At 53.4% G+C, this 21,840-nt stretch overlaps 1 protein-coding gene across 4 annotated transcripts in view; it reads left to right on the top strand.

Moving 5' to 3' along the window:
- The first annotated feature begins 1,627 nt into the window (after positions 1-1,627).
- Positions 1,628-21,840, top strand: part of ELFN1 (extracellular leucine rich repeat and fibronectin type III domain containing 1) — a 101,924-nt gene continuing 81,711 nt past the window's right edge. For 3 of the 4 annotated variants that reach the window (XM_085074571.1, XM_085074567.1, XM_085074570.1), the window contains exon 1: positions 1,628-1,788. The gene's annotated coding sequence lies outside the window, so the exon portion shown is untranslated. Of the gene's footprint in view, positions 1,789-4,714; positions 4,876-21,840 lie in introns of those variants that run through there. The other variant, XM_085074569.1, reaches the window with a different exon arrangement.

Below are 21,840 nucleotides of genomic sequence, written 5' to 3'. Positions count from 1 at the left end.
GCCTCCCCAGCAGACTGGGGACCAGCTCACAGCAGTGGAACAGAGGATGCTGGATCCATTCCCCATGGCCATCCTCTCCATCATGCAGGGTATCTCCTGCATTTCCATGGGCACTTTCCCTGGGCCGTGTGTCTAATGCAGCTGAGTGCTGTGCCAGGTTGCCAGCTGCCATTTGGAGAAGGGCCATTGCTTGCCTGTTCCCAGGCTGTCTCCCAGATCTATTACTCCACGCTTCAGGTTTTTTGGCTGTGGTGGTGTTGGTGTTGTTGCTATTAAATTGAAAGGAGTAAAATTTCTCTCCTGCACCCATCCTTCTCTGTCTCTCCCCTGCTACCTTCCTGCAGGGCTGCAAAAGGAATTCGCTGGCTAGGAGGTGGTTTTGGAGATGGCTTGAGACACCTCGAACCATCACAAAAAACACACGGGCCAATCCTTACCTCAAATGACAGTGCCTGGGGAGAGAGAAGAGCACTTCTGTTCCAAGGGCCGGCTCAGTGCCAGCCACACTTTAATCATCCTGATTAAAGGTGTGTTGTGTTGCTAAAACAGCAGAAAAAACCTGCCCAAAATGGGGAGGCAGGATGGCAGTCTCTGGGACAGGTGAAGGGTGGTGTGAGGCGGGAGGATTCTTGGGAAGGGCTGAGCATAGGGGCTGGGCATCCCTGGGAGCTGTGGGCGAGGGTCCTGGTCCAGCCCTATCAGTGTCACAGGATGTCCCAGTCCCCATGCTCCCAGTGTCACCTGGCGCTGCCCAGCTGGGGCAGTTTGGCCCATGGAGGTTCAGATTCGGTGTGAGGGGTGGGGTGGCTGTCATGCACACATGGGGACACACAGAGCTGTTCACACAGGCTCACAGAGACAGACACGTGTGTAAATACAGACACAGGGACACACAGACATACCCTGCACCCCACATCCCCCCACTGCACAGATACACCCCAAAACACAGACACACACCCCAACACCACCATCCCTGCACCCCCTCAGGGTGTCACCACACACACACGGCAAGCTCAGTAACACCCACACACAAAGGCAGATGTCCCCGACACGGACACTCACACCTTCACAAGCCCTGCACACTCACGACCCCACTCTCACAAGGTGTCACACTCATGCAGTGTCACACACATGCGAGTGTCACAAACACAGTGTCGTGTAGACACGGTACCGCGCGGTGTCATGCAGTGTCACACACCCAGTGTCACAGTGTCACACACCCTGTGTCACACACACAGTGTCACCCGCACACAGCCCTCCCGCCCCCCGGTGCCAGCCCGACTCTCCCGGCCAAGCCGCTTATCGCTCCGGGCCGTGACCGAGCCCCGGAGAGCTCTACCGAACCGTGCCGTGCCGTGCCGAGCCGTACCGGACCGTGCTAGGCCGTACCGAGCCGAACCGTGCCGTGCCCCATCGCACCCCTCCAGGCGGCCCGCAGCGAGCCGGACCGCTCCGTGCCCATCCCATCCCACCCGAGCCGCGTCGAGCCGAGCCGTGCCGAGCGGTGCCGGCGGAGCCCCCCGGGCCTGGCAGCGCTGCCCGGCGCCGCCTGCACGGGCAGGGCTCTCCGCCTGACGCAGTGAGGAGCTGCAGCCCTTCTCTTCTCGGAGGCCGGGCTCCAGCGCTGGGATTTGCTCGGCTCCGGCTGCGTTTCCCTGCCCGCCTCCTGCCCCCGGCCCGCCCGCTTGGAAGGGCGCGGGGAGCCGCAGCCGCGGGTGCGTCCGCCGCCCATCACCGCGCTTCGGGGCTGGGCGCGCCGCCGAGCGCCGGGAGCCGCCTCCGGAGCAGGTAGGTGCGCCCGCAGCCCCCGCCGCAGCCCGCCCGGGCTCCCCCCTGCGCCCCCGACCCAGAGCAGAGCCCCCCGCCCCGCTCCGCTCCGGCCCCCGCCCGGTGTCGCCCCGCCGCGGCGCCCCGCGCTGCCCGGGAGCCCCGCGCAGCCCCCGGTGGCCGCTCCGTGTCGCCAAACTTTTGGCGGCTGCAGCCCGGGTTGGGGCTCCGGCGGGAGGGGAGAGCGGGGCCGGCGGCGGGGGAGCGGGGAGCCCTCCCTTCCGCGGGCGGGGAGTCCCCAGGCTCGGCGGAGGCTGCTCCCGCTGTCCTTCTCCCCGGGGCGAGCGGGAGATCGGGACCGGAGCAGCTCCCCACGGCCGTGCCGGGGACGCGGAGCCGAGAACCGCTGCAGCCGCTCGGCCCGCGGTGCCTCCCCCGCCCGTGGGGGATCCCCGCTTCGGGGTCTCCCTCCGCCGGCGGGGTGCGCCCGAGCAGGAGCATCCCCGGGGAGCCCCGCAACTGTTGCCTGCGGGAAGCTCCGGTGCTCCGAGGGAAGAGCCGGTACCGCGGGCAGCAGCGTCGCCCCGGGGGCAGAGGTCTTCCTCCCGGGTCTCCACGGCGCCGCACGGAGCGCTCGGACAGGGGAGGGTGTCGCCGTCACCCCAAATAACCCTGGAGGCTGCGAGCCTTGGGGTGGGAGCTGTGGTGGAGCCGCTCCCCGGCTCTGCTCCCCCCGCCCCCCCAATCCCTTCTGCATTCCCACGCCGGCAGTTGGGACCTGCCTCCCCCCACACGCGCTCCTTCAGCGGCTATTTCTGTCCTCGCCAAACGCGCCGCACATAGAGCTTTAATTAAAGAAAATTAGTGGAGGAGGGCGGGGGGGTGTCCATGCTCCGGGGGGGGATGACTGTCCCCGGGACCTCTCCGGGTGCGACTGCCGGGGCTGATGGCTCGGGGGAGGCGGGGGGCCGGTGCCCGCCCGAGAGTTTGAGCCGCTTTCGCTTGTTTGCTTTATTTATTTTTTTTTTTGGTAAGAAAAGGGCGGCGGTGGGGGGGTGGTACGGATACACGACGACGCAGGAACGTGTTCCTGCCCGGTTGCAGTTTTAATTATAATGACAAATGTTGCCGTAAAGTTCCGTCTCGGTTCCTGAATGCAGGAAGAGCACAGGGAAACTCGCCCGTCGGACCGGGCACTCGCCCGTCGGCGCAGTGGAGTTGCCAAAGAATTTTCTTGGTTGCGTTTTAAATGAGGCTCGGCCGGGTCTGGGAGTCCTCGGGGCGGCGGCTGTGTGGTGCATGGAACTCGGGGATGCTAGTGAGGTGGGGACAGCCCCTGCTCCCTGGGCGGGACCCCTCCAACCAGCCCAAACCCGCGGCGGTCCCCAATCCTCTCCCGCTCCATGTGGAGCGTGGCGGGATCCTACGGGCAGCCGCGTCCCGCTGCTGGAGAGATGCCGGCCTGTCGGGGTGCTGTCCCCGTAGCCCTTTCCTCCTCCAGCTCTCCCTGGACAGCATCCTCCGCACGCCCGCTCATCCCTGCCTTTCCGGGCAGCCCAGGGGACCTGCGGTGCTGCCCACGTCCGGGCTGTGATTTGCAGCCCCGGGAAAGCCCCGCGGAGGGAGGGGACGGGGGGGACTGGCATCACCAGGCTCCCCCGGGGCAGAGCCGCCGCTCCCGCCTCCCCGGCCGGGGACTCGCCTCCTCCCGTCAGCTTCGCGCGTTCCGCCGCCGGTTCGCGCTGGATTAAATATTTAGAAGTTTGCAGCGGTGAATAAAGCGATCGTTAATAGAAATTGATGGCAGCGATGCAAAGGGGGTGGCACCGGCGGCAGGAACGGCGCGGCTCAGCGGGAGCGGGCGGGGCGCTCCTGGGAGGGTTTTTAAGGGGTTTCACCCCAAGTTAAGGGTTTATTGCTCCGAATGCTGTGGCAGCGCCAAAACCCGGGAGCTGCTCTTCACGTTTCCGACGATGTCTTTAAAAAGCGTGTTTTTTCCGCCCTGCCTGCCTGGAAAGAATAACCCCGTGCCTTCGCAGAGACGAGGCAATCCGCTCGAATTTAGCACTTAAAATCCACCGTCAGCACCTCCCGCCGTGCTGCCTGACACCATGAGGGCTCACACTCCCCCAGACCCTCCGGGTTTGCCATGGCAGCGGGGGGCGGTGGGCAGCGGGGTGCTGTCAGTAGGGAGCGGGAGCTTGTCCCCAATTCCCCGAAGTGCAGCGCTAGGCAGTGGGGAGACCCCCGTCCTGCGGAAGGCTGGAGCAGGGATGAAGTTTGTCCCATGACCTGGAGAAGCGAGCGGCCCCCGGGATCCGGGCGGCCTCCCCAGGGTGGGGTGGGAAGGGCACGGGAGAGGCCGGTGGCCGGTGGCTGGTGGCCGGTGAGCCATGGCCACCACGCCGGGCTCCGCCGCCCCGCTCCGAGCTTGAGTCAGCGCTTCTGTCAGCGGCGGGGATGGGGTAGCGCTCGGCCGAGCGGGATGCGATCCTGGCGCGGTGCGGAGGCAGCGGGAAAAGGGGAGGAAAGACGAGCCGGGATAGCATGGAGGGGCGAGCAGAGAAAGAAAGGAAGGGCGAGGGTTGTCCTGGCACCGGCCGGGGGGTGGGGGTACACCCGTGCCCTCTCCGCAGAGCAGCTGCTCGGTGGGAGCCAGCGGCGATGGACAGCGCCTTGGCGTGGGGATGAGGAGAGCGGAGGGCAGAGCGGAAAGCCCAGGGCCGACCCGACAGCCCTGCCGCGGGTGCCAGAGACGGTGTGTACCCCCCCGGGCGGGTCGGTGCCGTGCCCACGCCCGCGCATCCCCTCACCCCGCTCTGGGGGATGCTCCCCCGGCCCGGAGCTGCCCACGCGTGTCCCAGCCCGGCCGCCGCTCCGGGCTGGGGCAGCGCCGCTCTGTGACAACAGAAAGTGGCTGGAAAGGGGCGAGGCGTCACACGCTCTGCCTCCGGGAGGCAGGGAAAGGCTGAGGGACCGATGGGAAGGCATGAATGAATGAATCTCCATAAAGAGCCCCAAGCAGCAGGGAGAGGGAGAGAGGAGGAGGAAGGAGAGGAGGAGGAAGAGCCGGAGCAGGGCAGGCAGCAGCAGACGTGACGCCGGCAGGTAAGGGGGTGCCGGTGCCGCACGGCCCCGCAGTGCCCGGGATGGCAGGTTGGGGGGCACAGCCAAAGGGGGACAGGAGCTACCGGGACCCTGCATGGGTTTGGTTCTTTTTTTTAGGGAGCATGTTTTCCTCCTGACTCCTTGCAAAATGTGGACTCCCTAAACTTCCCAGGACTCCATTCCTCTCCCGGTCCTGCCGCCCCGCGCCCGCCGGCTTTGGAGGGCTCCGGGCTGAGCCCGGCGGCAGCTCCCGGCCAGGACCGGCCCCGGCGGTGGCACCTGCCCCTCACCGGGGCATCCCCGAGCCGGGCCAGCCTGCCCGGTGGCCACGCAACTCGGCCGGGCGTCTACAGTTACGCTGCCGGGGGTACCCAGCTCCTGCCGCGGCCCCTTCGCTTTGGGGGCTCAGTGGGGAGCTCCTTTCCGCCCGCTCTCCATCCCCCTTCGGCGCTCCGTCCCTGCCGTGGTTACATAAGGCAGAGGAGCCCTTAGCCAGCGCTGACGCGGGCCGGATCATCGGGATCGCACCCAGGGATGCCCAGAGCTGAGCTCAGCCTTGTCCGGCTGCTCCCCATCCTCTGCTGCCCCTGCCCCGCTGCCCGCGCTGAGCCACCCTCTGCCTGTCCCTGCTTTCTGCGGGGACTGTGCGGCACAGGTACACCCTACACACACACGCTAGACACACACAGACACACAGACAGACACACACACCCCTTGCCCTGCCCTGCCTGGGCTCTCCCGCAGACAGAGAGAGGTTAGCTGCCCCGCACTAACGCCGCTGGAAAGCGCGCAGCCCTCGGAGCGCCCAGCCCGGCCCGTGGAGCAGCCTGGATGGGCCCACGGCAAGGCGATGCACACTGCAAGTGTTTGCACACAAACACGGCGCTGCAGGCAGCACACGGGTCACGCTCTCGCACACACGTGGGCTGGTGCTCGCCATGGGCTGGTGCTCGCCAGTGCCGGCACAGGGCTGCTGGGTGCTCTCCTCTCGCCGGCTCCGAGCCCAGGCAGGCGCTGGGAACTGTGCTGGGAGCGCTGCAGGCCTGGCAGGGCAGCCCTGGCTGGCTGCGGTGGGCAGATCTGCGGCTGCCCGCAGCTTTCCCCTCCCTGACCGAGGTGCTCCGAGCAGGGATCAATAATGCCTTTCTGATTGGCTTCAATTCCCCATTCAAAGTAGTCACTGCATTAGGACTTGATTTTTCTCCCCTTTGACTCCTGGCCAGATTAGATTGTGAATTTGGCTGATTTCAAGCTACTGGGGGAGGGAAGAATCATACAGCGAGCAAGAGAGAACTGAAATATCCTACAGGATCCCCTGGAGGGGAGAGAAATCAGGTCTAGATAAGAGCTTGTTCTCCCTGTCTGGCTAATGCTTCCCTGTTTGATGATCAGAAAACACAAGATCTAACCTCTCACCAGGATGCTTAACTGTGAAAGGTCAGGCTTTTAGCTTGTTCTAGGTGCAAGGTTTGTTATTGTGAGCTGTGGATTATGCATTCTGGTTCTCCCATCGTATGCTAAACACAGGAGTGCACGATGCATGCAAACAGAAGGACATGGTCAGTGCTTCCGAGCTTTACGAGTCGAGCTCTGGATGTAACGCTGAGGTTGGTGAAACTGTGATGGGGACAGGACACGAGGTCCTTGCCCTGGAGAGCCCAGAGCTGTCCTGCCTGTTTGTCAAGTCTCAACCCCGTCCTTGGGAAATTTTTTCCGATACTTATTTCCCAGTGTACGTGCTGGGGATAAGTGAGTGGGTTATGTCAGTGAAGCCCTGCATTCTGAAGGGATGCAGAAAGCAGCACTCAGGAGCATCCCAGCCATACTGGTCGGGGTGCTCTACCCTGCTGGCTGCTCCAGGACCAGGGTTGCATGCTGAGAAAAGCCACACAGCATTGCTCGTAGCATCCCAGCTGCTGGCACTTGCTGTAAATTGGTGTTAGCTCCAGGTGAAGCAAAAGCTTGGGATTAAGTGGTTTCTCAGCAAAGGGCACTGGGGAGCCTGGTGGAGCAGAGGGACTTGGGAAGGAGCTGTTTTAGGGCAGTGAGGAGCCTCAGGAGGAGAGGATGTGGAGCTGGGGGCTTGCTGCAGGTAGGCTGTCCTGTTCTGGGCTGTGGGGAGGCAGCTGTGGAGTCACCAACAAGGCTGTGAAGTGCAGGGTTGAGGACATGGCAAGCTACTGTGGAGGCTGTGAAAGGGGGTATGAGCAGGGAGCAGAGCCTTGAGGAGTGTTTGGCATGATTTGGGGCAGCTGCTGGATTTTCCTGGTGTTGCAAACTCAGGGCTTGAGGGGGGTTTGAGTGAGCCTGATGGCAGGATAGCACTGGGGCTGAGTGTCTGGGTATGGCGAGATGGAGATGTGATGGTCAGCAGTAAACTGGGCCCAGAGGAGATTGGTGGAGAGGAGAGGAGCTGTGTGGAGCTCGATGGGACAGCTGTGGAGCCAGACATGGCCAAGCTGTGGGTGAGGAGAGAGGCAGAGCTGTGAAAGCAGTAGGTCTGTGAGGGCCTTGAGGTGAAGGGACTGGAGACCCTGAGCCTTGGTCCCATGTCTGCTAAACCCCCAGCAGAGCAGTGCCAGGAGCTCACTGGGGAAAAAGAGGACAAAGAGCATGAAATGACTGGCGTGGCATTTGGCTGCTGGAGTGGGGAGTGTTTGTACCCAGCTCAAGAGTTATCTGGGTTCCTGAGACATCCCTGCAATAGCAGCAAATAATAATAAACATCAAAGAAAGGAGTTGTGAGAGTTAGTGGCAGGTGAGGGGGACCTGGAGCTTCCTTGCACCATGAGGAGTTGGGGCAGGAGGGTCTGGGGGAGGTGGCACTGAGGGTGCAGGGGGTGTGTGAGCCTGGGTAAGGGAGCTGGGGGGACACAGCAGGAGGCTGGGGAGGCGGAGAGGGGACTTGGTGTGGTTATGGCAGCAGCCTGTGGGAAAGCTGTGCGTGTTTAAAAAAAACACCTCAACAAACGAAACCAAAACGCCTATCAGTCAGGGAAGGCTTAAATCTGTTGTTTGGGCTTGGCTTCTGCATGAGCTGGTCTGGTCCCCTGTGCAGTGTGAGGGTCAAGGGACAGTTTGAGATGACCCAGTGGCTGGACAACCACTGCTGATGAGGAAAGCACTCTGCTAATATAACTGTGGCCAATTTGCTCAGGGAGTAGAGCATCCCACATGCTCTGTGTGGGGTCCCAGAGCTGTGACCCCTGTTCCTGCTGAGTGGGCTCCTGCCCCTCTTGGGGACCAAACCATCCCGGGTTTGTTCAAACACACACTTCATATGCATTCAAGGCTCTTAGAAAAGCCAAAACACCACAATTCTGCTGGCTTCCCCTACCCCTCTCTCCTTTGTGCTTAGAGGGAACCAATGGGAAAATCTCCAAGATCTGGGTTTTTTTTCTTTCATATTCCAGCATTTCTTTATGAGCTGGACAAGGGCAATCTCTGAAGCTCATTTATATTTTTAAATCTGCAGGAATAAGTGTATGGAAATGTATGTGTCTTACTGTATCAGCTGCCATCAGCTTTTAACTTTATTACAGTAAGTGCAGAGTTTTTCGTGGGCCAAACTCATTCATTGGATTTAATGGAGTTAAACTGCAGGCAGTTTTGGCTACTTGTTTGTGTATATCTTTGTAAAATGGACAGGCAGAGATCATAAAATTTTATACTCTCTATGGCATCTTTTAGGGAAAAGTCTTCCAATATGTTTTATAAACAGCATGCATATTTTGCTACAGTGTATGCTCATACCTAACACAAGGCACTTTAGTGCTGCTTCTTTTTTCCCTTTCCCAGAGCTATATGTGTGTATGTGAACTTGGATTTGCCTGCATTATTTTCTTGTGCTGCTCTCCTTAAAAGTGTCTTTAGCAGTTTTAAATAATTTAAGTGGATTTCTTTCTTTCTTTTTGGTGTATTTGTATCTCTTCCTAGAAATGGTAGTAAGAACCCTAACTTTCACTGCGAAGGGCTCAAAATGAGGGAAGAATAATGTTTGTAAAGCCTCTTGCTAAGTAACCAAAGCACTCCTAAACTGTCCCAGCTGCAAATGCATGATCTCGGGATCTTTCACAGGTACACACATCTGCTGTGATACCTTTGAGGGGCTGACTTTCCCCCCCCTTTACTGAGATACTGTTTTCTTCTATTTTCACGATGTGATGCTGCCGGTTTCTTGACCTATTCTGGGGCTGGGTTTAGATCCTGCTTGTGCAGGGCCTTTCCCAGTGTAACATGGAGCAAACCAGCACTTGAAGCTGTAGAAAAAATGTGTTTCTAGGAGATGGATTTATTTTCTAATGAAGTATTTGATGTTTTTCCAGGCTCTAAACAAATTAGACCCAGATCTGTTGCTGCAGGGCATTGGGAGGGGAAGTGGTTGATGAGCTGAGCTAATTAATTACACTTACTTATGACTTATCAAATGGTCATCACCACCCCATATGGAGCACTTGAGTGTGTGGAATTGAGGGGAGAGGATATTGATATGTGGGATAAATGTAGAGCAATGGTCAATGACAAGGACGTAAATAAATCTGGAGATTCCGGTGACATTAAAATAAATTGCGGGTAGTGAGGTATGAGAGAGACTTGATGTCAAAGGAACTCTATAATGTATTTATATTCCCACTCAGGATTTGCTGGGGTTTCTAAATAATGCATTAATTCAATTACACATTCCTAATTAGTGTTTTCTCAAATTGGGGCAACATCATTAATTTACTGCGTCATATTTTTATGTTGCTGGTGTGGTGAGTTTCATTTTTGACTCTTTCCCCTCTCTGCTTTGTGACACTCGTAACACTCAGCTGTGATGCTCATGCCACAAGCTGCAGCTTTTTTGGCAATACCAGTTTTCTGTATTGTGATTTTTTTTTAATTTTTTTTTTTTACGCTGTTAGGCTGCACAGCACTGACCTGACCCTGTAATAGGAGGAAGAGGGAGAAAAAGAGCTCAGATCTGAAGCAGCTCCTTTTGAATGCTGAAAAGCATCTGTTCTCGGTAGAGCAGGGCAATCTGCAGCATGCTGGGGCAGCATTAGGCCCTTTGGGCTCCCCCAAATGGTTTTTTTTTTTTTTTTTTGTTGTTGTTGTTTTTGGAAACTCACGGTACTTGCAGGGGTGGGTGTCCCCTGTCCCTCTGGGGTGACCGTGACACACAAGGCTGCTCCTCCTGGCACCTGGAGCTGTGCAGGGATGGGGAGGCACAGGGTGCTGCGTGTCATCCTGCAGGGCTTGTCTGCCTGTTTCTCCACGGGAAAGGCTGAGGAATAACACTTTTGGTGCTGTCCCCCTCCCTGCTCAGTCCGGAGGGAAGATGTGCTCCTCAGAGCTGCTCTCAGGTGTTTGTTCTTTGGCACCTCCTGGGAAGCAGAGCTGGGTCAGTGGCACACGGGCAGGGTGGGTGCTGGTGGCCAGGGCTCTGCTCCTCGCTACGAGCCAGGCTTGGGGTTAGCACTCGCTTGAAACAAATGTATTTATTCTGGTTTATTCAAGTTCTAGGATGGGAACAGATCAGGGAGAGGAACGCAAGCCAAGGCTGCTCCCTCCAAGCGGTGCCTTCCAGACCAACACTTGTCCCAACTTTGCAGAGAGCAGGTTGGGCTTTTCTACCCTCCGCCCCGCTTCTTCCTTTTAATTTTTGTTCCTGGCTTTGCTTCTCTTCCCCACCCTCTGCCCACGCTCTGCTCTCTCTCGGAGGCGAGCAGTGCAGCCTCCAAAGCCCCATTCATCACCGCCTGCTCGCCAGGCACCGGCAGCCGCCGCTCCATTGATTGACTGCGGCGGGGAGTGAATTTAAAATCATTACGCTCCTGAGACAGCTTTTAAATATGAGGAAAATCAAGTCTGTACGGAGCCTTGTGTAAAGGGTGGCTCCAGCCAGGGAATTCCATGTGGCACTGGGTGCTGTTTGGATCCAGAGGAGACTCATCTGCTCTGGACCTCGCTGGTTTCCCTATGTGAGCCTGGACCACTCCGTGCTGGTGTGATGGGAGTGGGCAGGCAGCTGCTGGTGGAGAATTAAGTAGAAATATTTCACTGTAGAAAATACTGTTGTGTAAAGCCATCCATCTGCTGCCTGTCTAATGCTTTGCATGAATTAATGAGCTGATTGATTAGGAGAACCTTGCAGCAGCCGGGTGAGGGAAATGATTCTTGTCCTCATGTTACAGGTGGGGGCAACTCAGAGGTGCAGGGGTTAAGATTAAGGTTTCCAAGTTGGGTATTTTTTTCCTTTACAGTTAAGACATTTGTCTGTGTCTTGTTTTACTGATTGATCAGTCTGATTTTTGGATGTGTTTTGCCTTCAAGAGCAGATGAAAGAGGTTGATATGGCTGCGACTCAGCCCCGGAGAGTCTCTCTCAGGATCTGATCTTCCAGCCTGTTCGTGGCAAAACAGCAAAACCTGCTGCAGCTCTTGGCTGTGGTGTTTGCAATCAACAGTCTCTTTCCACTGGGAAAGACAAGCTCTCACCATTTCTTACAATGTTGGCTGTTTAACACACCTTCCTCTCGCTCCACAGCCTTTACCAGTCAAGGCTTTCCGTAAGCATCCCTCAATCCCTCACAGTATCTCTCCTGGCCACCTGCAGCTGGCAGAGGCAGGTTACTGATGGCTGGATGCATGGAGCATCTCTCTCCTCCACGCTACGATGAGTGCAGCTTTTCAGGAACGCTGCATTGAGCAAATGTCACTCCACAGCCCCAAAATCTATCAAAGGAAATGACAGTGGCTGTAAGCATTAATCATCCCGTATCATCAAAATAAAGTTGTTGCAATAGAGTATTGTCAAAGGATAAATGTCTTGACTTCGGCTCAGTGCTGGTTTCTTTAATGCTGGTGTTTCACCAAGCAGGAGATGGTAGTTTTGTGGTCCAGGGGCTCATCTTGTGACATTATTAATTAACCCTTCTCTCTCCAGGCTAAATGCTTGGTCGGTCTGCTTGCCAGGAAAAAGCCTGGCACACTTGAGGAGTTGAAGTAGTTTCTTTCATCATTGTGCTGAGAAGTTTGTGCTTGGCCTGGCTTGAGTAAAAGCAGGAGTGCGTGGTGCAGCACTGCATGGGCATTTCCCACTCACCCTTTGGAGCTCTCACTGCTCCCCACCAAGAAAAAGTAGGTTTGTTAAAGCAATGCAAAAAAAAGGTATTGAATATCTGATTTGCGGTGTAAAAATACCTGCTTCTGCTTTACTCCTGCCAAAGGATGGGGCTTCAAAGCAAACCCTGTAACCCTCGTGCTGGTCTGCACCTGCTCAGGGTGCAGCAGGTACAAAGGCTGATGTGGGCAGACGTCAGGAGTGTGACAGACATCAGGAGTGTGACAGACACAGCATCCATGAGGAGCAATGGGATGAGAGATGGGAATGCTGGTGGCAATGAGCTGATTGACTCCTGGGGCTGGAGGGAGGCACAGCAGTAATGTCACTTCCAGCTGCTGTCTCCTGGGGAAGGTGGTGTTGAGCAATGAATTGCAAGGTTTGCTGTGTGGCCCAAGGGGGATGGAGAGCTGCTGGAAATCTCTTTGTGTTTAAAATCTGGGCGTTCAAGCCAGTCTCTTGTGTTTTCTGGCACCACTGAACTTCTGTGCTGTCTGGGTTTCGTCCTTTGTCCGTGGGGGCTGCAGGGACCTGACCTAGGAACAGGCTGTGCTTTGCAATCTGTGCAGCAGAGCAGGACACTGAGGGGGGAATGCAGTGGGGTTCTGCTTCTGCCCAGCTCTGCTGAGCAGGCAGTGGGGCTGGAAACTCAGGGGGGCGCACAGGGTGGATGGGGATTCACGCCTCCCTGAGCCCCTCTGGTGTTGCTGCCCTGGCCTGGCTCCTTTTTTACATTGTCCAGGGAAATGCTGAAGCCCAGGCTCAGGAATAATGCAGCTGCTTCTGGAGAACATCTACCACAGAGGAGTAAGGGGAAAACTTCAATAAACCAACGTTTCAACATCTGTCCCGGTTCACAAAGGAGCAGGAATTGTGTTGTGGAGTTTGTGTAACTGCTTCATGTGTAAAGAAAAAAAGGGGAAATAAATTTGTGGGACGAGATTCTTAAAGCTTCATTAGAAACCATATAATCATTTAGGCTGGAAAATACCCTTAGGGTCATAAAGTCCAGCTATAATGCTTACAAGCAAAGTGAAGATCGTGGCCCCATGAAAGTTCAGAGAATTTTGTCTCATGGTTTACTGTGGAGGTCAGTTTGTTTATCTTGAGCTTCACAAATGGACTTGATGATCTTGGAAGTATTTTACAATATAAATGATTCTATGATTCTCCCACAGTTTTGCAGAAAAATCCTCTTCTCTATTAAAATCCTTTCCACTTGTGAACTAGCTTGTAGGTTCTCTGATACCACATTGGCTTTAAGAAAAAGCCCCAAACTTTCTGCATGGCTCTTTCCCCTCTCTTGTCAATAAAAAATTGATAATTCATGTTATGAATTTTTTTTGGTCCATTCCACTCCTTGTCTTAACAAAACACCCATAAAACAGCATCAGGTTGTATAGCCCTTAGGACAGCACACTCTTTTTCACTGGGACTCTTTTTTGTGGGGGTAAACAGAGTAGCACACTTCATTTTAATGAGGCTGGCTTGGGAATTAAGTGTGTGTCACTTATTGATCTTGCTTCTGCTCCCCATTTATTTTGAAAAGCTGTTGTCTTTATTTTCAGTGGGTAAAATCTGAAGTGTTATTGCAACTGCTGACTTATTTTTGTGATTTAGATTGCAAGCAGCTCCTCGGAGCCAGGGCTTGTGGGGTCCTTGGAGGTGCTGAGTTACAGGTAACCTGTCCTGCACACAGTGTGTCGAGAGCCAGGCATGGGGACCAGATGGGAAATAACCTTCTGAGCTGGTCAGGCTTTCTGTGACCACCTGAGAGCCTTTTATCTGTGACCAGAATGCTATCCAGAGAGCTGCATTCATTGGGTAAACCCAGAGGTGAAGTGACACACCCAGGGTTATCTGGGGTGTCAGTACCAGAGCCTTGCTGCCACCAGGTCCTTCAACACCTGCTTCTGCACTACCCACAAGACTTCCTTCCTTTCTTTGTCCTTAGTTTTGCAGTGCAAGGAAATTTTTGTTTAATTTTAAATGTTCTCCTAAATCTCGGTGACGGCAGATTGACGTAAGCGTGTGCTGGATCAGGGCCTGTTCTCTTATGCATATGGATGCGGACACAGCTGTAAGCCTTTTCCATCTCCTGCAGGGAAGGGAGAGATCTTCCCTCCCTGCCCACGGGTGTGTCTTCTCTCCCCTTGCACCAGGGACAGCAGCACTGGGTGACCTGGGCTCCAGTGTGAGAATACATGGGGGGAATTTGGGTAGAATCTCTGGTTTCTTGTCTCAGGCATTGTCCATCGAGTTTCCTGCGTTGTGCAGCATCCTGGGACACTTAGGAGCTGTGCATGGCACTGGGGGAAAGGTTCTGTTGTAGGATCTTCCCTGGGAAATTCCTCCAAGCCTGATTCTCTTGGAGTTTTTGGGCATTCTCTCAGCACATCAGTGGTGACATTACATGTTGGCCATGTCATGTCTCCAGAGCTTGCCCAGCATCTTGCTTGTACCAGTGTCACCAGCAGCTAAAATGTGGCTGCTGCCTTGAGGTGGGAACAGCAGCTCCTGAAAAGGGTACAAACAGGCTGGGTCAGATGGCAAGGCAGGCTGTGTTCATCCCAGCTGATCAAATGCAGACTGCAAAATCCAGGCTCTGCATCTCTCCTCATGTGTGATATCCCCTCGGTCACACCATAGCCCATGTGCTTGCTCAGGACAGCAAAAACTGCTTCCTCATCCCTCTGCAATATCTGCAACATCCTAGGGGTGTCCATCCACTTACCAGCATGGATTGTGCCCATGAAGCTCTGGAATCATGCTGGATGCAGCCTGAGGAAACTGCAGGGAGAAGAATAAAAAGAAAAAAAGGTGGTGGAGAGAGCAAGTCAGCCCAAGTCTGTTTATTGCGGCTCCATCTTATTTAAAAGGGATAGCAAAGTATAAACCATTTAAATATTTCATCTGCAGAAGAGCCCTGAATGGGTTTGTACCACATGTGCATGTGTGATGAATGAGTGGGGATGGCAGCAGGAGCAGCAGTGAGCACCAGCCCTGCCCAGGCTCTTGTGCATATGGGGAAAGTGATTGTGTTGGTTAAAGCATTTTATCCAAAAAGGGAATTCATGTTTACCCTTTAGATGGTGAAAGTTATCGCTGCCTTAACAGGTTGGCTCTGACTATGTGGAGACAAGGGCCTCATCCTGCTCCTCGGTGCTGTCTGCCTGCTGGGTGCCTGGTGACTCTAGAGGATGCTCAAAATAGCCCCAAATCAGAGCTGTGCCTGCCCAACCTTGTGGAGAGTCACGAGGTCACTGGTGTAACTGGGAGGAGAATTTGTCCTTCTAGCTTTAAAAATAGCTGTATTTTCTTTAATGGCATTTTCCTTGGGGCAGCCAGGAGCTTGCTTGAGGTGCTGCTGAGCGGGAAGGGGTGCCAGGATGCCCCAGTTAATCCCATTTCTGAGCCACATTTGTCTCAGAAAATGAACCAAACCAAGCAAAACTCTGGATTTCTTCTTCCTTCCAATATTTTTAATTTGACTGGCTTCCTAGAGCCAGATTGATGATGTTTCCTCTGTGGAAAACACTCTCTGGTATAACTAAATACAATTCTGTAATCTCCAGCAGCTGAAGTGTTTAGTTAGGGTCCAAGGGTGGTTTTTTTTTTAATCCCAACTCTGTCTGTCCTTACCAAAGTGCAGAGTTTCTAGCGATGAGTGATTTGGGGCTTATCTCTGGGAAGTGCCGTGAATGCCAGACCCGTGCTTACACAAGGAGAGAAATGCATGAATTTTTCCACATCAGTAGGAGCTGGAGATTTTGCTAAAGGTGTCTCCAGCTGCAAGGAGCGAGATACGGCTCTGCTGGAGAGCTCCGAGGAGGCAGAACTGAGTAGAAAATTTAAATGTGGATTTAATGCCTCAGAAAGCCATCTGTAAGGGAAGGGGCAGGTGCTGGCCAGCTCTTGGCCGTGCAACAGGTCACTCTGCTGGCTGATGGTGTGGCTGCTGAAGCACAGGCGTGGTGGCTTTAATCTGACTGGGGAGATGTTCATTAGGGAGCCCTGGGCTGTCCCAGGGCTGTGGCACTGCCCGAGGCTGGTGCTGTCCCTGTCAGTGCTCTCCATGCACTGCTGCCCTGGGGTCCTGCTGGATCAGCTGCTTCTGTCCCCAGTTTTATATGGAAAAGCTGCATGGAAGGTTGTCAGGGCCTGGGATGTGGATGGACAGACTGACCACAGCCAGGGCAGGGCAGCTGGGATGCTGTTGCCTTCCCAATTCCAGCCTCTGCCAGTGCATGCAGAAGGAAAAGGAAAAGCATCAAGTAAAATCAAGCCTCTGTTTGTTGCCCTGTTAGCTGGTGAGGCAATGGCTGAACCTCTTAGGTGATGTTTGCAGCACTTTTTTAGAGTTACAGGGTGACTTGGGTAAACCCCAGCTCTGCATTGACGAGGGGCTGAGAGCTGCACCTCATCCTGCTGCTCATTCTGTGGTTTTGGGGTCCCTGCAGCCCCCTGTGCCCCAGCCTGGCTGCTGCTGCTGCTCCCCTGAGCATCACACCAGCCTTGCCCTCGGCTGTGCCCCTTCCTCACGCCCCACCCTGGGGTTTTGTTGCCCAGCATGTAGCTGATCTCAATTTGTAAAACAATACTTCGGCATTATCCAGTGAAAACACAGACGGCATTGTACAGCTGGGAGCAACATTGATTGAAGTGATATTTAATCCAAGGAAAATACATGATACATAGGCTAGGATTCCTCGCTTATCCATCATATAATGCAGTTCATGAGGATTAAATATCTCTCCTGTAAAGTTTGTTGAGATCAGTGTTGTTATTTGTTTTGCAAATGATCCTGACAGTGATGCTGAGAGCTATTGATTACCAATGGTTCTTTAAAAATTACTATTATACTGCAAATTACGAACCTTGGGGGTATCTAGTTATATGATAATGGAAAGGCATTGGTGTGTAATGACACATGCATCATAACAAATTTGCTCTTGCTATATAATGGAGACTGAAAGGGACATGATTTATGACCAACAGGATTAGCTGCCTGCCATGATACATCCAAGGTAACATGACAACTGTCTAGTTGTTCATCGTGGCAAGAAGTACTGATGATGAGAACAGTTTAGAAATAAATGAAGGCAAAAAAAAGAGCAAAATCTCCTCTGTCTTTCCATTTAAAATACGCAAACCACTCTTCTAATTAATAAATAGCTAAAATCCCTCCATCATTCTCCCAGGACCATCCACAAAGCCCTGCACAGGTGAAAATCAAGGCTGCCACTCCTAGTGGAACTCCTGGCTTTGCCTGGAAAGCCTTCAGAGCTTCTGTCCGTGGCTGTGATGGAAGTGCAAACGAGAGCCCTGAATCTGCTGGGAATTTCAATGCATGTGTGCCCTTGAAGGCAGTGGAGGACACTCGTGTTGAGTTGTGTGCTCTCATTCCTGATGATGAATGCCTGATAACACAACTGCTTGTCTTCCAGGCTCTCCTGGTGTTTCCCAGCTCCGTAGCTGAGCACTGAATACTTGATGTGTTTGAGAGGAGCCTGAGGGCTGATTTTGCCCATGGTGGCTTGAGTAGTGTCACAGGAGCCCTGCCTGCTTTGGGGTGCTGTGACCTTGCCCTGCCATCCTGGGGTGGCACAGAGGGCTGGTAGGAGGATTTTGAATTCAGGAAGGTGTGTGGTGTGAAGGTTAACTCCTGTGGCCATCCTGTACTCTGGGCATGCTGCAAATACCAAATGCCAGCAATGCAAACAAACCTTTTCCTCATCACCCAGCTGATCCCACAGACAGCAGGGCCTGGGTCTGTGCTTGTGTGTTAACATGCTGAGCAGAACTTCAGCATGGTGAAATGCACGTCCAGGAGTCAGTGCCAGTAGAAGCACTTGTAAAACAAAAGGATTATTTTTATCCCAGTTTCCCTTCTTCACCAGCACCTTCTCAGAAATTTTTGTGATGAAGTTGTGTATTGCACTGAGAGGCACCAGGCTGCCAGTGTGGGGAAATACCCATGGAAAGGAGTCTTCATCCACAGAGAAAAATTTAATTTTGCCCTGTGCTCGTTTATTCCATGGTGCTGCAGTAGTAGGGACACTTGCCCAGTAATTTCTTTATAGAATTACTAGAAATGGTACCGTGGCACTTCAGATGGGGGAAGAAAGAAGTGTGTACTTGTTTAGGTATTATTCCATATAACATCTAAAGATCCAGCTCCAGCCTCCCATGAATACCACTAGCTCACTTGGAAATGGGATGGAGGATGTTTGAAATAATAAATAGAACCCTACATGCACTAGTGGTTGGTGCGAGGTGTGTGCATCCCTGAGCACGAGGATCCAGAGGAATTATACCCCCTGCCTGAAGGGGAAACTGTCCTGGGATGAGGCTGCCAGGCTTCCTCCCAGAGTGAGGAGAAGCAAGGGCTTCTTGAGACCACACCTTGAGAAGCAATTTGTGATCTAAAAACCAGTGCAGGCTAAAATTCTTCTCCCTGTGGAAGTGCTGGCCCTTGACTTGCAATAAAGCATTTATTGTGCTGTTTCCTCAGCCCAAGCCCTCTGCAGGTCACCGTGGGCTCTACCCTGTCTCAAGACCTGTTCCTGTGCCTGCTGTGCTTTGGGGTAATCAACAGCTGCTGAGATGCTCTTTGTCACCAGGGAGGTGCAGAGGGGGCTTTGTTTTTCTGACAGAAATGAAATCCCAGTGTTTTGTCAGTGCTTCAGAGATGAGACTCTGTGCTTGTGTAGACAGAGAGCTTCTCAGAGGAGCTGCAGTTTCAAGACTGTGGAGGCAGATGAACCAGGAGGGGAGATCACAAGGTGGGGCTCAGAAATGCTGGCACGAGGGACCTCTGGGACTCTGCAGCCCAGTTTGTCCCTTGAGGCAGGACTTTGGCCAGTGGTGACTCAGGTTGGTCAGGTTGGCTTTGTCTGGGCAAGTTAAGAACTCCTCCCAGGGTGGGTGCAGGTGGTGGGTTGAGTCCCTGCCTCCCTGGGGGAGCAGAAGTGTTTGACCATGTGGACCCAGTGTGAGATCCTGTGGTGCTTCAGAAAGACAGGGGAGGATCTGAGCTGGAGAAGCTGTAGGCGATGGAGGAAAAGGTTGTTTTGGGCTGTTTGTTCATCTTCTTCATCCCTCCCAGCCAAAGCTGGGTCAGGGTACAGAACTGGACAGGAGATGCCCTTATCCAGAGTATGCTTGACCTCTGCAGAGATATGCACAGACATGAATGTGCTCGGAAGTGATGTTTTTCCCACCATTACCTTTGTAGATGACCTGACCTGATGTCTCTGATCCAGGCCCTCCCAGGTGAGAGAGTTCTCTTGCAGGAACTCTTTGACTAGCAAACACTTCACAGCGCCTCAGGGGAGGCTGGAGTGGGAGGAAGTGAGCCCTTGTTCCTCTCAGCTGCTCTGGGCTGGGTGGACCTAAAAGTAGCAGGTATGAATGCAACTGTCATTACCTTAATGCTTTGTGTCACAGCTGGAGTGGGACATTGTCACATGTATAGATTCTGGGAGGTCTTTTGATCCAGCATTGTATCACATTTTATGACAAAAATCAGTGTAAAAGGGCTGTGGTTGGAGCTGTGTCCTTCAGCCCAGTACCTGGCTGCACAAGTAAGTCACTGAGTCAGTGTGCACAGCAGCAAAGTGATGCATAATTCAGGAGGGACCTCGGGGTGACCCAGGGGACAGAGGGGCCACACAGCTGTCACTGCATTGAATGAATTGAGGTGGTAAGTGAAGGTAGGGAGCTCCCCCTGTCCCCAGAATGCTCTGGGCACAACCTGTTGTCCTTAGAGAGACCAGCATCACTGGGGCTGTGTTGTGTGGAAGTGAGACACACTGTGGGGCAGGATTGCTGCTCCTTGGAAGAATTTATCTGGAAAATCTGGGTGTGCAAGCATTTCTAGGGTACCTCCCAGAGTACCCCACCCAGGATCCTGGCCTGTCCTTATGTTTTTGCCAAGCAGTCCTTCCTGCTCTGATAGCAGGGGCAGAATGGGGTAAAAGGGGTGATGTGGCCATGGTTTAGAGAAGCTTGTAAGGGATTTGATCACAACTTGGGAAAACTTTCTCCCTCTCCTGTGTGCTAGTGATGACTTTCCATTTATTTCTCTGCTGTTGTAACAAAAGTCCAAGAGCTACACAACTGCAGAGACCCTGACACTGGAAAGCAGCAGCCAGCATGCACCATTTCTCTGGAAGAAAGGATCCATCCAAATGGTTCCTTTATGTCATGCTCTAATTTTGCCGCTGTTGGTTTATTTTTGTTTTTGGCTTCTTTTATTCACGGTATTCTTAAAACTTCCCTTTCAGGGCTTAACAGCTTAACCATTTCAAAATCATGCCAAGCGGAAATGTAGCATACGATTTTCTCACTAAACATTGTGCTGATCGCTCAAATGTATTCTGGATTTGTGGAAAAGCTGCGAAAAACTGGGATGAAAGGGAGTGGGAATTAGCACTCAGATGAAGAGCCAGGTCTTTGCATGCTTGGGAAAGGTCTGTGGAAACAAACAGAGTGTTCCTTATCACCTTCTTGCTCTGCAGCATCCCATGTTGGCATGGTTCACAGTGAGACTGGTGGTCAGGCAGGTGGTGAAATACAGGGCTCAGTCTTGGGGCTGGAACAATCTTTAAAAATGTGTCTTTAGTCCTGGTTGTTGGATATTCCAGATATCTGGATATCCTGATATCCCTGATATCTGAATTATGCTCCGGGCTCTGCTGCCAGATTCCTCTCTGGGTTTCAGCATCTCCTTCAGTCTCTTGGGCCTCCCTCCCTTTTTCACAGGAAAGAGATTATAGTGCCAAAAATAGCCTATTTTCCAAGGTGGGCCTCTTTGTGACTGTCTTCTGTGAAATACGTCTTTCTCCCTGTTTGTCCAAGTGAAATACAAAGGAGATGTGATTCACCACCAGTGCTGATGTGCCAAGGCAGCAGGAAAGCTGCTGGTGTGCAAAGGATGCTTTGTACCTTCACATGTGCCCTTCTGACACATGGATTCCCCGCTGGGGTTGGTGCCTTCCTGCTCTGCTTGTCCTACTGGAGGATTCAGGGCAGGAATTGCCCTGCTCCTGGTGCTGATGGAGCACCTCTGGTGGGAGAAAATGCTGCTTTTGGGAGGTGAGATGGGTGTTATGTGGTCATAGGGACAGTTCTGTCCCATCAGAACTGATTTGGGATGGTCCATTGTGACTTTTGTTTGGCTGCTGTGAGACTGCAAGGAGCTGCATTTTCCCGAGGAGGATGAGGGTGAGGAACATGGCTGGAAATGCAGACTTCTTCTTGGAACTAAAATGGGTTATCACTGTCTGATGACTGCAGCGACACAGGTCGCTGAGCAAAGCTGGGCTCCTGGGGTGATCACAGGGGTGCAGACTGCCACAAGAGAAGTCAGATCAGTGTTGCAGAGCTGGGAGGTTTGTGTGAGTCCTTATTTTCAAAGACAAGGATAACAGAGAGGGGTTTTTTTTGCCATTTCTGGCCTTTTATGGTTGCTCACATTAGAAGACCTTTGAGGGTCCTCACTACTTGCAGAAAATGCCTTTGGGCCCTGAGCTGCAGAGCTGTGCTGTGGATCACAGCTTACAGAAGCTCTGAGCTAGAGTTTACTCTTTCACTGCAGCTCTGAGGCTTTTGGGGTGAAGTGAGGGACAACTGATGATTATTAGTGGCTTTAAAATTAATAATGCTCTTTAGAACATTTAATCTTTCATTAATAGCAAATACAATACACGCTGGGGTGGATCTAGACTAAGAAGCACTCAGGTTCCTGCAGTGCTACAGCTTGGGCAGCAAGGGATTCTCCAAATCAGCAGAGGATGTGGGGAAGGGCTCGGTTTGATTTCCACAAGTCTCATCTGTGTAAATTCTGGACATGGGACA

The sequence above is a fragment of the Lichenostomus cassidix genome, chromosome 14 (assembly GCF_008360975.1).
Source record: "Lichenostomus cassidix isolate B80296 chromosome 14, HeHo_3.0, whole genome shotgun sequence".
Taxonomy (NCBI): Eukaryota; Metazoa; Chordata; class Aves; order Passeriformes; family Meliphagidae; genus Lichenostomus; species Lichenostomus cassidix.
This window is presented reverse-complemented; position numbering and strand designations above follow the sequence as displayed.